This window comes from Arachis stenosperma, chromosome 2 (genome assembly GCF_014773155.1).
Source record: "Arachis stenosperma cultivar V10309 chromosome 2, arast.V10309.gnm1.PFL2, whole genome shotgun sequence".
Taxonomy (NCBI): domain Eukaryota; kingdom Viridiplantae; phylum Streptophyta; class Magnoliopsida; order Fabales; family Fabaceae; genus Arachis; species Arachis stenosperma.
In genome coordinates this window covers 103,553,107-103,568,647 of record NC_080378.1, presented here as the reverse complement: position 1 = coordinate 103,568,647, position 15,541 = coordinate 103,553,107, and positions in this window count along the sequence as shown.

The following is a 15,541-nucleotide window of genomic DNA, read 5'->3' as shown; positions in this document are numbered from 1 at the left end:
TTGATCTTTGGTGGACAGTGGAGATCCCACAACAAATTTCAGATCTTCTTCTAGTTACACTACTCTGTAAGATGCTCTCATGGTTGATGAAGCAATTAGAAAGTTACTCTATAGCATGAAGCAACTATGTACTTACCATTATGTTCCTCTTTGCAGGTAATTTGATCTTTCTCATTCATATGAATTTCTGTGTGAATTGTGGCTGTTGTAATGTTTTCTTTGAATGTCTCTCTGATAAGTTCCTCTCTCCACTAGTGATTGCTGTTAATTAGTTAATTAACCCATATTAAATTATTAAGTATGAGTTATACACTTGTTGTTGTTGAGTGGAGATGGAGTTAATATTGTTGAACCCTGAGTCTTTGTAATAAATTCTTATATGTTGTCTTCTTCCAACTTTTCATCGTAATACAGCTTTTACAATTCTTCGATCTTCTAATAAAATCCTCCAGACCCATGATGGCTTTGGACTTGAGAGTTGAGACTGCCTTTGTATATTTTGCTTACTATTGAATTTGGCTTGGTCAGAATCCTCCAACTTTATTTAGTAAGTATAACTAAATTAAATGCCTTATTATCCTTAAAGTCCGGACGTCCATGCTCTTTTTTTCTATAAAGAACATCCTAACTTATCCAATGAAATTTTCCCTCCAAACCCCTTTAACCCTACCAATAATTTTCTTAACTTTTGTATTAGTTCTGTAGTGTATATTTTATCTTGCATTATGCTAGTTTTTGGATAAAATAAATTATATATATCTAAAAATTAAAGTTGCATGCATATAATATTTATGATAAGTTTTGATGTAATTAGAATAAAAACGTCTTACACACATTTTTATTAATATATATATTTATGAACTAATAAGATATATATATCTTATAATGTAATTGAATTTTTTTTTCAAAAAGATAGAATTGCATTACTTGAAATGGTAAGGAATACAATTGTCTATTATAGGACTAAATAAAATAAGAATGGGATCTCCCAAACAATACCTATTAATAGAAGAAAAAGATAACTACTTATAAAAGAAGTAAAAGAGCAAAAACAGAGTTAGATCACTAAATTGGTAGTTGAAGCTCTCATAATTTTTTGTTGTAATTTGTTGGCAGACTCCACAATCTCTATAATCGATCTCTGTTGTTGCTTAAAAATAAAGTCATTTCTTCTTTTCGATAAGTCCCAGCAAAGAATTGTAATATACTCCATCTTTTCCCTTCTTTTATTACCTGTTCTAACATCTTCAAGTTTAATAATCTACCAATGTGCAAAACTCGAAAAAGTCAGGTTCGGTTTATCTAGATTCATAGAGGCACAATGCCAAGCTAGTGCCGATGAAGGACAAGAGAGAAGGTGTAAGGTGGTTTCCTCAGTAACTTGGCATCTTGGACAAGTCGGTGGGGTTGCTTGAAATTGTCGATGGATGAGGTCCAACACCGATAGTCGATCATGAATGGCTCGCCAAAAAAAGATGTGAACTTTTGAGAGAACCTTCAATCTCCACAAATTACTGTTTTGCTTGATCTGAGGGCACAAGGAAATATGGGGATGCCTAAACCCGTACGCTATTTAACCACCCGAGGAGACATCATACAATTCGCTCCTATTAGCAGTCTAACATAAATGATCATCACCTGAAGTTTTTATGGGTGTATTCAAAATTCTTGTAGCAATGATTGGAGGGAAGGAGCTCTCTATTAATTGTTGATTCTATCTTCTCTCCTCTGAAAACAGATCCTTTACCCAATAGAGATTTGGCCTGTGATTGGCTGGTGAATTAACTATGGACGAATATGGAGGTTGTAGCCATGAGTCACTGAAAATGCGAACATTGTTCCCAGCTCCTATCTTCCACTTGAGCCCTTTTTGAACTACAGATCTCCCTTCTAAAAGACTGTGCCAACCCCAAAAAGATTGGTTTCCCTTTTCTGCAGTTGCTAGCATTGCTAGCATAGAATAGCGGAAATACTTTCCTTTTAACAATTTGGCTAGAAGAGAATGAGTTTTAGTCGCTATACGCCAATACTATTTGTCCAATAATGTCAAGTTGTGTGCTCGTAGGTCTTTAAACCCAAGTCCTCTTTTTCATTTTGGTCTTGTCATTGTATCCCAACTTATCCAAGATATTTGTCTTTTTTTCTCTTTTGACCCACCAAAATTGGATAAGCATTCTGTGAACATCGTCTAATATAGTATTTGGGAGTTTAAAGAATGACAGAGTATAGACTGGAACTGCTTTCCCAACTACTTTAATTAAAACTTGCCTCCCCTCAGCAGATAGCAAGTTCCTCTTTTAATATTGCACTTTCTTCTGAACTTTTGTCTTTATATCACCGAAGATAGCCTTCTTAGATTGATGAACCACTGACGATAGTCCTAGATATTTATCTTGAGCTCCAATATGTTCTATATTCATAATTGCTACTAATTGTTCTCTGAGATTTTATGGAGTATTATTACAAAAAAAGTTGTTGATTTATGTAAATTTACCTTCTGACCACTTATGCTTTCATAATCCAGGAGCAAAGAGAGGATATTTTGACAATATTTTGGCATTACCTTGCTAAAAAGGATTGAATCATCTGCAAAAAGTAAGTGATTTACTGCTGGACTTCTTCTATTTATTTGAATTCCTTGAATAAGTCTATTTTGTTATGCCTTATGTAGCATGAAAGATAATGTTTCACATATAAAAAATAGATAAAATGACAAGGGGTCTCCTTAACAGATTTTCTTTGTTGGCTTAAAAAAATCCATATGATTGACCCTCTACAATCACATAATAAGAAACAGTGAAAACTAGTTCCTTTATCCAATCAATCCATTTAACATCAAAATCCATATTTTGCATCATAAACCACAAAAAGTGTCATTCAATACCTATCTTAGTTTTCAAATAGTACATGTATTCATGAGCTACTAATATATTATCTGAGATCAATCTGTCCTTTAGAGATGCGCTTTGAGTAGGGATAATAATAGTGTTTATAAAATTTTGTAATCTATGAACTAACACTTTATGGATGATTTTGTAAACAATCGAAGATAAACTAATAGGTCTTACCTGCGTCATATTTTTGGCATATGAAATCTTTGGAATTAAACAAATATGGGTGTGGTTAAAACTCTTCAATATCTTCCCACCTCCAAAAAAGCTACAAACAATTCTATAAACATTTTTGCCAACTTTGTCCTAATATTCTTGAAAGAACTTTGCCGTAAAACCATCCTCTCCTGAGAATTAATAGCATATATACTATCCTTGTCAGTCTACAGTTCATGCTAGCTGTCACCGTAAACTGAAAATCATCAAAGAAAGGGGATGAATCATCATTTTTATTTGTAGTAAATATATTTTTAAAGTAAACTTCGGTTACACTTGCAATGCCCTCCGGAGTTGAAGTAAGAATACCATCATCTCTTACTAGTCTCCAGATTTTATTTCTCCAGTTTCTAGCATGAAATTTATGGTGAAAGAACTTTGTATTACAATCCCCTTCATTCAACCATTTACATCTAGAATATTCTTTCCAATAAAACTCCTCTTTTACATAGATATCTTCCAATTTCTTTTCAAGATCAGTCATCTCAATACTCCCATGTGTTCCTTCTCCTCTCAATTCCTCCAAATTCCTCTTTTACATTAGAGAATCAAGCACCTTTAGATATCATGCCTCTTCTACACCATCTTATTTCAAATTTGAATATTTTTTACTTTTCTAATTAGGTGGGTCAGTGTCAAGTAAGAAGAGTGAGTGATCATAATCATTTTGTGAGAGCTTTTTTTACCACGGCTCTTTAGTATTTTTTCCGCCATAAAGTACATATTAAGGCTTTGTTTGGATATAAGAAAAAAAATGGAAGGAAAGAAAATAAGAGGAAAGAAAATGAGAAGAAAGAAAATAGAAGGAAAAGTGAAGTTATTTGTGTATTGTTTGGATGAAGAGAAAATAGATAGAAAGAAAATAAAGAAAAAATTTTCTTTTGTTTAAATAGAAAGAAAAGTGAAAAGAAGGAAAATTATAATAATATAAAATTACATTAATATTCTTAAATATTTTATTTTCTTTATTAATCAAAAGATAAATTTGTAATTTGACTAACTTTTATCCATTTTTCTTCTATTTTCATTTTATCTATAGAAAAAAAAAATTTATGAGACCTACCTTATATTTTTATTTCTATCCAATTTTTTTTCTCTATCCAAACAACAAAAAATTCACTTTTCTATTTTTATTTTTATTTTCTTTCTCTTTATTTTCTATAAATCCAAACAACCCGGCCATAAAAATCTATCCAACCTCTCTCTTATAAGATCATCTTTATGTCGCCTATTAGATCAAGTGAAAGGTTGACCAACCATTCTTAGGTCTATAAAAATATCATCATCAATAAACTGATTAAATATATTAAGTGCAACATTTTTCTACAGGTTTATATGGCGACTATATGTAGTTCAAAATTTAATGTATATGTATAGCATTGTTATTAATTAAAAATTAAAATTAAAATTTAGGAATAAATTTTAATGCTATATATGGCAATTTCCAGCGAAATTTCCAGAGTAGAAAACGGAGGCAAAGCAGGCGCATAAGCCATCTGTGTATTGATATAACATTTCATTTCATCCCAATTTGCAAATGACTTTTTTGGTGCTTTAACGTGATGTGCCACACCCTTTTTTGTGCTTTTCCCTTTTTCTTTCTTCAAAGTGTCTCAACTCTCAAATTCTACGTGACTCGCTGCGCTATGTATATATAATTAAGAATAATATCATATGTGAAAATTATCTTGTCAGATATATATATATATATATATATATATATATATATATATATATATATAATAATAATAATAATAATAATAATAATAATAATAATAATAATATTTCTGCAATTAAAATTTAGAACTTTTGTTGATTAATAGGTAATATCTTGGATTTAATCTAATCTAATGATACTATAGAAATAAACAAAAGCAAAACTAATGAAAAAAAACTATTCAATTAGCCACGTTAAACTATCGAAAATGCTACAAATTGTCGCAAAAATATTAGGCAAAATTATTCAAGTTAGTTACGACAAAAAAATGTGATAGAATTGTGCAAATTAGCTACAGATAACGTGTGAAAAAATTGGCCAAGTTGTTGACCATAAAAGTATGTGTAAAAAAAACACTAATTAAAAAAAAAAAACCCTAAACCGCTAAATAACTACATCAGTGAAGAAAAACATAGCAAAAAATCCATCTTGCCCAAGTTAACTACAAACAAAATGTGAAAGCATCAATCCCTTTTATTTTTTAAAACATGGTTAATTGCGTAAAACTCGTGGCTAATATCTCCCTAGTTTTCAAAACAGTATGTTTAATTTTTTATTATTGTAAAAAATATTGTCATTATAATTTTTTTCAGACTTTAAGCTAGTGTAATGTATATAAATAATTATATTATGCAATATTATATATATTATTGTAAAAATTAAATTGACTATATATAAACTCTTAAAGTGAGATTAGAATACCAAAATGAACCTTTGGTCCAATTTTATTTGGTGCATGCGACATGGAAATTAATATCAACATGTGTTCATGTATGTGTTTCCCTTTTCTTTATGCAATTGATGCTATGACTAGTTGAGTAGTTGTTGGTAAGTGAATATATGTGATGTGCCTTAAGCTGGGACCAAAGTATGGGTAGATATATATCGTTTAATTTCCATCATTGATTGATTTAGAACTTTGACATTCACTTATACCCCTATGGGGGTCCCTTCAAAATAATGCTAGTTTTCCTAACTAAATGTACAAACATCAAATTAAATATCAATATGTTTGTTTTATAGATTTTCATATATAGATATATATTTAATGATCTTGAGAATTGATCTACAATTTATATAATTATTTCTTAGATAGAAGTGTGTTAAATGTGGGTAGTATTTATAAATAGAATCTATATCTGTAACATTTTTATTATTAGAATGTCACATTTTTAGCTCTGTATTATTCTAATAGCGAAAATATTACGATTTTTTCTATATATATAATAATAAAGTAGAAACTTTTAACTAAAAACTTTAACAATTTTTCTTTAAAAAAAAAAAAATAGAAATACATTTTCTCCCCTTTCATACATTCATACGTACATGTAAATTGTTATAATACTTTTACATCCACAATCAGAATAATTATACAAATATATATATATATATATATATATATATATATAAAGCCATATTATAAAAATTACAATTTTTATCTGTCTTTACAAGATGTAAATAACAATAATAAAAGTGAGAAAAATATCTGAGAAAATAAAATAATTAAAGTACAATTAAATACTCAGTTAAATTTTCATAAATTTTTTATCTGTTTTCTGAAAAAGATAAAGTTGTAGGAAATGAGAACCTAATTATACGGTCTCACTAGAAAAATTTTAAAATTATTATATGGGCAATTTACGTAAATAAATAAAGTGGGAGAATTATTTACGTAAATGTGCAAATCTGTTTGTTGTTACGATTTTGTGCAAAATGGATTTATATGTAAACCGTGGCAACCCACCACGGTTTCTAAAGCCGTGGGAGGTCACCACGGATTAGGAGCAAATTTTTGTAGGAGGAAACCGTGGTAGGTCACCACGGTTTATGAAGGAAATTTGGCAAGCATAAACCGTGGGGAGTCACCACGGTTTATGAAGAAACTTGTTTGCACATAAAACCTTGTGGGTCACCACGGTTTATGTGTGATAAATAATGGCCAGAAAATCTTGTTAATTTTATGTCCAAGAGACACAAAGCTGTTTATTATAAAAATCATTATTTTTATAATAGAAAGAGTACAATAAAAAAAATCAGATAATACTAAGAAAATAATTTTTATAGTGCTTAAAAAATTGATGTCTATTTACTAAAAAATAAAAAATTAATATTTAATTTAAGATGATGAAATTTAATAAATTTAAAATATTTAAAATTTGTTATGTAAAATAAATTAGAAAAAAATTAGACTCTAATAATAAACACCATGAAATTTTTGGATTTTTTTTCTATTATAAAATAAAAAAATATTTTTAAAAATAAATTACACTAACATTAATGTTTGGAATCTGTGTTTTTATTTTTTATTTTGAGTTTTTATGAAGTTTTCAAAATCTTAGGCGAACTTATAAAAACTACTCAAAAGTTCGTTTAAGCTTAAGGTGACATCTCTCATTATATACATCTTTATTTTTTCATTTATAAAATAAAGATTTATTACACTATAACATATTAATGAGTACAATAAAATAATTACTTGTTAATATTGGTATATTAATATTCATTAACATGCTTATTGATTAAATCTTTTATATAGATTTAATAAATTCACATATAAGTGTATATTGATACATTAGTATTTGTTAAATTTAAAATAAAAAATATTTATTATATTTTAAGAATATTAATGAGTATTCTAAAAAATATTAATAAGTAATTATTTTATTATGTTCATTAATATTTTTTATAGTATAATAAATATTTAAATATAGTGTAAAATGAAAAATAGGGATAAACGTAATGAAAAACTAATTGATAATACATGTAAAAATTTTATAGTATATATTAGTCAATAATACATAAAGAGAACGAAAAAATTTTATTATAAATATTCACTAGAAATAGATGTTTTTTTTCTTTATAAAATGTACTATATAGTGTGTATTTATTAGGCTGCCTTTGTTTTCAACAACAAAATAGGATAAGACACTGAAAATAGGACAGGACAAGACACTGATGGATAGAGACACAAAATTTTGTGTTCTTGTAATTCTGCTTGGTGATAAACTAGAACAAATTATGAAAATCTAATTTATTCTCATTTTTTTCATTAAAAAAATTTGAGATGAAAAATATAATAATAAAAAATATAATTATAAAAAATTTAACAAGAATAATAAAAAAATAAAAAATAAGTTGTGTCTCTTGGACATAAAATTAACAAGGTTTTCTGGCCATTATTTACCACACATAAACCGTGGTGACCCACAAGGTTTTATGTGCAAACAAGTTTCTTCATAAACCGTGGTGACTCCCCACGGTTTATGCTTGCCAAATTTCCTTCATAAACCGTGGTGACCTACCACGGTTTCCTCCTACAAAAATTTGCTCCTAATCCGTAGTGACCTCCCACGGTTTATGCATGTTTAGAAACCGTGGTGGGTTGCCACGGTTTACATATAAATCCATTTTGCACAAAATCGTAACAACATACAAATTTGCACATTTACGTAAATAACTCTCCCACTTTATTTATTTACGTAAATTGCCCTTATTATATATATATTAAATCAAAATTCGTTTATAGCAACTCGTCTTATGAATCTTCTTGATAATTTAATTTTATTCATTCTTAATTTTACCCAATTCTTTATTCATTAATTCACCAAACCTCAATCTTTATTTCAAAGTCATGTGATTATCCATTTAAAATTAGAAATCATCAAAACTCCAATCTCAACAATATTCCATAACATTTCACTACATACCAAAAAAATAATTTTATCAAACTTATCAAGACGTATAACTTATTCAATTACAGACTTCAATCCAAACAATCACCACAACTCATCAAGAAACGTAACTCAAATCAAACACGACCTTCAATCCATAATACATCCATCATTCAAATCATCATAAAGTCAATCAATCACGGCCTTTAGCCAAAAATATAATAAACCATCAATCCATCACAGTTTTCGACCAAAACATAATCAACCACTTACAAACCTTCGCATTCTATCATAATTTGAACCAACAAACCACAAACACAAACAATCAATAGACAATGAGATAGTGTAAAAAAGATATTAAAATTAATAATAAAAATAAAAGATAAACATAAAAAATATAGTTATTATAAAATGAAGAAATATATCAATATACACTACCAGAAATACGGGTATTACCAACGGGAAGATACCCACGAATGAAAAATAGTGGCAAATTATATGATCGTGGTAATCACTTGCAACGTCTTGTATCTCCGTGACTAAATTTTGTGGATTTTTTTGACGGTTTTGTTTGTTCGTAGCTAACTTGAGATGACTTTCCTCATTTACCACAGACCTAATGATCACCGTGACGAATTCAAACGATTTTCACTTCAAAATTTTGCCTTTAATTTGGCGTTTTCCTCGATTCCTTTCAAAATATTTTTATGCAGTTTATACTTTTTCTCAATTTTTATGCAGGCTTTTCTAATTCTCCAATTGTTGGTTTTTTCTCCCTTCTTCCTTTCTAGTGCTGCCGCTGAAAAATTATACTCTGTCATATCTCCGAATTTTTTTTTATTTACTACTAATTATGCGCTGATTTGGTTAAGATTTAAAAATAATTTTTTTGTGTGGTTGTATTGTTCATTACTTTATAAAAATCATATTGTAATATAATAAAAAAAACTAATTCATATACATACAATTTTACTATTTATATTTTTTAGTTGTCACCTTTTTTTATTCGTACTCTTTTTGGCCAAATACAGTTTCAGTGTTCAATTCTACATTATGCATTAATTTAGAGACTTTAGTAATAAAATAAAATGATTCAATTAAAAATAAATATTAAAATTATAAAAAGAGTATGAAAAGAGTACAAAAAAAAGTACATATTTATCTTTAATAAAATAATTCTAGCTAATTCTAAAAAATAAAAAATATTAACTATGATTGATTGGAATAATAACTAATTTAATTACTCACTATTAATTTAGTGCAATATTAATGAACAAAGTTCTAACTCTTAAAATTCAGAATATTAGTTTTATAACTACATTTTATTATTCTATCTATTTATTAACATTTTATTAATTTAATAAAAAAATAAAATAAAATAAACTTTATGAAAATTCATTTTTTAACTATGTACAAAATTTTTATTCTTTTTTAATCCAAAGATATCAAATTTTTAAGTTTTAAGTTTATTTATTTTAATTTTTATTGATGCCATTTTTTTAAATTTAACGAGTCAAAATTCTAAATTCTAATTTGTATGTAAAATTTTTAAAATATAATTTAAAGTTATAAAATTTACAATTTAATATTTTTATTAAAATTAAATTTTATTCTAAATTAAAAACGATAGTTACTTCACTAAACAAAATTCAAATTAACATTGATAATAAGATAAATAAAATTTTTAGCAGTAATGTTAAATGTAACTTTTATTTTGTAGCCCACTCACCCAGTTTTTACGATAACTTCCTCACACTATTCTTTTTTCCCAAATTCCCTATTTGTTAGCTCCTGTAATTGATTCAAGTTTGATAACATGCAGCCAACCCCTCTCGCTAATAACATTCTCTTCAGTTTTTTCAAATCCGTAATTTCTTAGCTCCTGCACTAAGCCAACTAACCTTCAGAGTAAATCCATTATGCTCAATCCGTTCCTGTTTAAGTTTTGAATACGATCGCATTAGACATTTTGTGGAAGAGAAGGGACTATAATTTACAGTTCGAGTACCGTCAGTTCGAGTCGCCGAAGAAGCAAGCAAAATCGGCGGAATCCGATTCTACTGCAAATTGCGAAGAAGACTTGAAGGAACCCTAGGTTGCTTCATTGCTCCTCCTTCACCGTCATTCTCTCTGGAGGTAGTGCTCTGAAATTTTGCCTCTCTAAAATACTGGTCGATTTAAATTTTCTCTTCTTATTGTTGGTGGAGATGAGTGCATTGTCTTGGATTTGCATGTTTTATTCATTTATCCTTTTGATGGTATAAAGAATAAATTTTTGGTATAAAGTATAATTTAAATGCATAAATATAATTATCTACTAATGTGATTAATTATATTCCTAATTAACTTTAGTTTTCTTTTATATGCTGAAATTCTTAAAATCAACATTATTTTGGTAATGCTCATAGCCATAGCAAGGTAGCAAACAAGAGTTATTATTTATATTTTTTATCATTTCTTGTGTTTCTTACTTTTGAGTCTAACTTTTTTTTTACATGAGTGTTATTTTGTGATCATAACAATGTTAATCAGTGTAGATCAAACTATCTCAATGAGAGAGATTTTAGTTTGATGTATGAAGAAGAAGGAAGTTCCAAGAATGGTAAGAAGCATTCTATACGTTGATCAATAGAAATGAGGTGGCAGTAAAAAAAACCTTCTTAAAAAATTGTAAGAATACTTTATTTGATTTGCTTTCTTTCAACCTTTCTTTCATTATAGCACTAGACAGTAGTTGAGACTGTTGATTCTTTCAATTATTAAAGCGAAGTTGTTGTTGTGTGATTGAAATTTGAAATTATTTAATAGAGAATAAGAAAAGAGAATTTATAATTGAAGTGGAGGCTATAGATCATGTTAGACATAAACATCTTATGTGCCTGCTTGGAGGGAGTTAACAGGTATTTATTTTTAGCAAAGTAAATCATTTTAAGTTATTATCTATGCTCTCACAAGTCCTGAGTACATAGTATCTGTTTCTTTGTATTATCAATAGCATTTTTATTTATTTTTGTTTCAATATTTAAGCTACTAATGGATGAATATGTGAACAATGGTAACTTAGAGTAATGGATGCATGTTGCCGTGTAATAAGGGGGGACACTTACCTGGTAGATCCGCATGCTCGATATGCTCGATAGTTACTTGGTAAGATCAACTTTCTACTCTAAAATATTGATCTTGATAATTGCTAACACATTTCTATTTTTATTTTTAAACTCTGTCTCTAAATAGTTTTGATTGCAATCTGATATCTTACTTACTTACATGAAGCAATTGAATTGAAAATTATTTACCAGGATATAAGTCTAGTAATATATAATATATTGATTGATGAGGAGTTTAATGATATGTTTTATGTTGTGAAAATGAAAACTCAGTTTTATTGGGTGCATTTTTACTTTTTTTTTTTACATTAAACTATTATTTTAAATAATGTCTTGGAACATTTTTTTTCATGAATTAAGAGATAACACAATCTTATTTGAATGTTTTCGCAGGTACTCCAATGAAGACGTTAGATATCTAATAATGATGCATTCTGATACTTGATTTTGTAATAGTTTAAATTCATTTAGTTCAGGATATTTGCTTTTCAACATTATTACTTAAATTTCATATTTTTATTAATAAGAATTCTACTTATATGGATATGGCTAATTTTTTTTTAATTTTATACGATATAATTTTGTACTAAGTAGCATCTTTATTATATATATATATATATATATATATATATATATATATATATATATTTAATTTATCTTTTATGATTAGCCACGGAAAAAATCATGGCTAAATAACCCACTAACATTAGCCACGGACAAAATTGTGGCAAAAAAACCCAGCCCGCCAATATTAGCCACGGACAAAATTGTAGCAAAATTATACTTGTTGATTATATTGTTGTCACTTAGCCGCGGTTTAGAGCGTGGCTAAAATAGTGAAAATCGTGGCTATTTAAATGTCTCCACGGGTCACAAAACCGTGGCTAACAGACCAAAAACCGTGACTAACTGAAAATGCGTCGCCCTTATTAGCCACGGATATCAATTCGTTGCTAACGCTTCATCGCCACGATTTTTCTTGATTTTAGTCACGGCTTTTTCCGTGGCTAATCACCGTATTTCTGGTAGTGATAGTGTAAAAAAGACTTATTGGTATTTAATATAATAAATCTTAACTACTAACTAGTCTCAAAGAAAATGAGGTAGTGGCTTCTAGATATCACATAGAGGGTTTGATAAGTCATATGTGTATGTCCATACAATTGTAAGATTATAAAAATGTGAATATTAATTGTTGGCTTTATAAGTTATATCCCACTTGCATGCTTTTAAATCCCAATTGGCTGGAACTATTTATTGTTATAGTTGTATTCTTCCTTTTAAAAGAAAAAAATTGCTAAAATATAAAAAATAAAGTTCTGATTCTCTTCCTATCCTTGTAGCCAACTTGAGTCCCGAGCTTGACTGCCTCAGCAAAATAAACGTGATTGCCAATTGGGCCATTAATTAAGAAGACTGATTCCATGCCCCTACCCCTACCCCAATTGAATTGATTGAAAAGTAAGAATTTGAAGGAAAAAAATTAAAATAAAAAATTATTGCAAATTGTAGATTGTGCTGTTGTTTTATTTTTGTCCTTAAATAAGACATTTACTATTCCTAAATTTTTACTTTTTTATTCTTAACTTGTTTTCGTGAAATAAATATTAGTAAAAAATAATAGTGATATATTAGTAAATTTATTTAATTCATTTTTTTATTGGTTATCTTTTAGACTTTTTTACCTTATGGGAAAAAAAAACTCGGTTAGACTCTTTTAAGGGCTTACTCATGTATTTATAAATATCCACTAAAAAAAACTTTTATGTATAAATAATAATAAGAATCAAATTCGAGTTTTTATGGAATTCAAATAAAGTTATAAAAATATATCAAACTCGAATTTTTATAATGAGAGTTTTTTTTTTTTTGTGAAGTACAAAAATATTGAATTTTTGGAAATTTTACCAAAATATTAGGGTAAAGTATAAAATCAGAAATCATTGGGTAAGATTTCTGTTTTTTTTTTTTAAATTAAAATCAGAAATTAGATGAGATTATTTCTGTTGGTTTTTTTTTTTAAATTAAAATAAGAAATCGTTGTGTAAAAGTTCTGTTTTTTAATTTAAAATACAGCACGTTGGGTGTGATTTCTGTTTTTTTTTTTTTTAATTTAAATGAGAAATTGTTGGGTAAGATTTATTTTTTATTTTTTTAATTAAATAAAAAATCACCAAGTGAGATTTTTTTTTAATTTAAATAAAAAGTTACTAGGTGTGATTTCTATATTACATTACACACTCGTAAAACACTAAAATACACTATTATTTGGTAAAACACCAGATCTATTTTCATAAAAAAATAATATGCGACTTGTCTCACTTGGCTTGGGTTTTCTCATCATAAACGGTAGGGTTGGAAGTGAGTTAAACTAACTCGAATTCGACTCGTTAATAACTCGATAAGCTAAATTCGTGAGCTGGTGAGACAAGCTTGAGCCTAGAATTAAGTTCATAAATTAAATGAGTCGAGTTTGAATTTGGATAAACTCAGCTCATTAGCTCATGAACTAGTTCGATATATATATATATATATATATATATATATATATATATATATATATATTTAATCTATATTAATGATCTTAATTATTTAAAATTTTATATTTATTTTTTATATATAATTTTAATATAGGACAAAAAATTTTTTTATTATAATTTATTGATAGATAAAAAAATATATAAAATTGATCTTTTTAAAGAATTTTTAAAATATATAAGTTATAATTTATTGATATAGAATTATAGATTATGTTCCTATTATTTGAGTCATCTTGTGAGCTTTCGGTGAGTCGAACTTGAACTTAAAAAATAGATTCGATTATTAACGAATCGAATCGTAAGAAACCAAACTTAAGTTTGGTCCAGTTAAACTCAATTCGACTCACTTTCAACCCTAATAAACTGTGTGATTATAATAGTAAATATGAGTCAACTCACTTTTCTGTTGAACCAAAAAAATACCAACTCGACTCACTTCAATAAAATTGGTGATGAGTTAAATAGATTAGCTCGCTTAGGTTTTTTTTTTTTTTTCAAAACCTGTTATTCTTGTATTTGTTCCTAGACATACAAGTCATCATGTTTCTGTTAGTTTAATCCATCATTTATATGGGAGTTATTCGAGCCAACCCATGAATTTAATAATCTTATTCAACTTAACTAAGTAGTAGAGTTATCATCAAAAGAATAATATAATATAATTTGAAATTTACAAAAGAATCCTTCATTGGACGGAGGAGGTACAATATAATTTTCCACATGCCTGAATGGACTGAGAACTTTTTAAATTAGCATGTGGGAAAAGATTCATGTTCCGCACACAGAAACACACAATGGATTTGATGCATTCATTGTATTAGCTTATTAGGATATGTATAGTACTTGAGTGAAAACTAATAGTACTTCTAGTTAAGCAATAATCCATTTCATATATTGACATTGTTGTTCTATGGAATGAAGAAATTCTGGTTAGAAAATTATTTAATTTCTTAATTATTTGTAAATAATATATATATTCATTATAATTACAAGTTATACGTATTATTTTAAATTAAATGACATGTAATGTTAATTTTATTTATTGTTATAAATATTAAATTCAATAAGTTATAATTATTTTATTTAAAATTAAATAAAAATAAAATAAGATATTATCTTTATTTGAGTTTTAGATATTATTTTTTATTTGAATTTTAGAATTTAATAGATGTAATGTTTAAATATAAATAGTGACTTAAGGTTTCGATTCTTAATATATCAAAAATTGTTTATAGTTTTTTTTTTTATTAAAGAGTTGTGATTTAACTCTATTAAAAATAAAAAAAATTAATTAAAAAAGTTAAAGAATTAAATTCTTTTAATTACTCTTATAAATATAAATACATTTTTGTACCATGATATATATTTTTGGTAATTTAATATAAATTATTTAAATTAA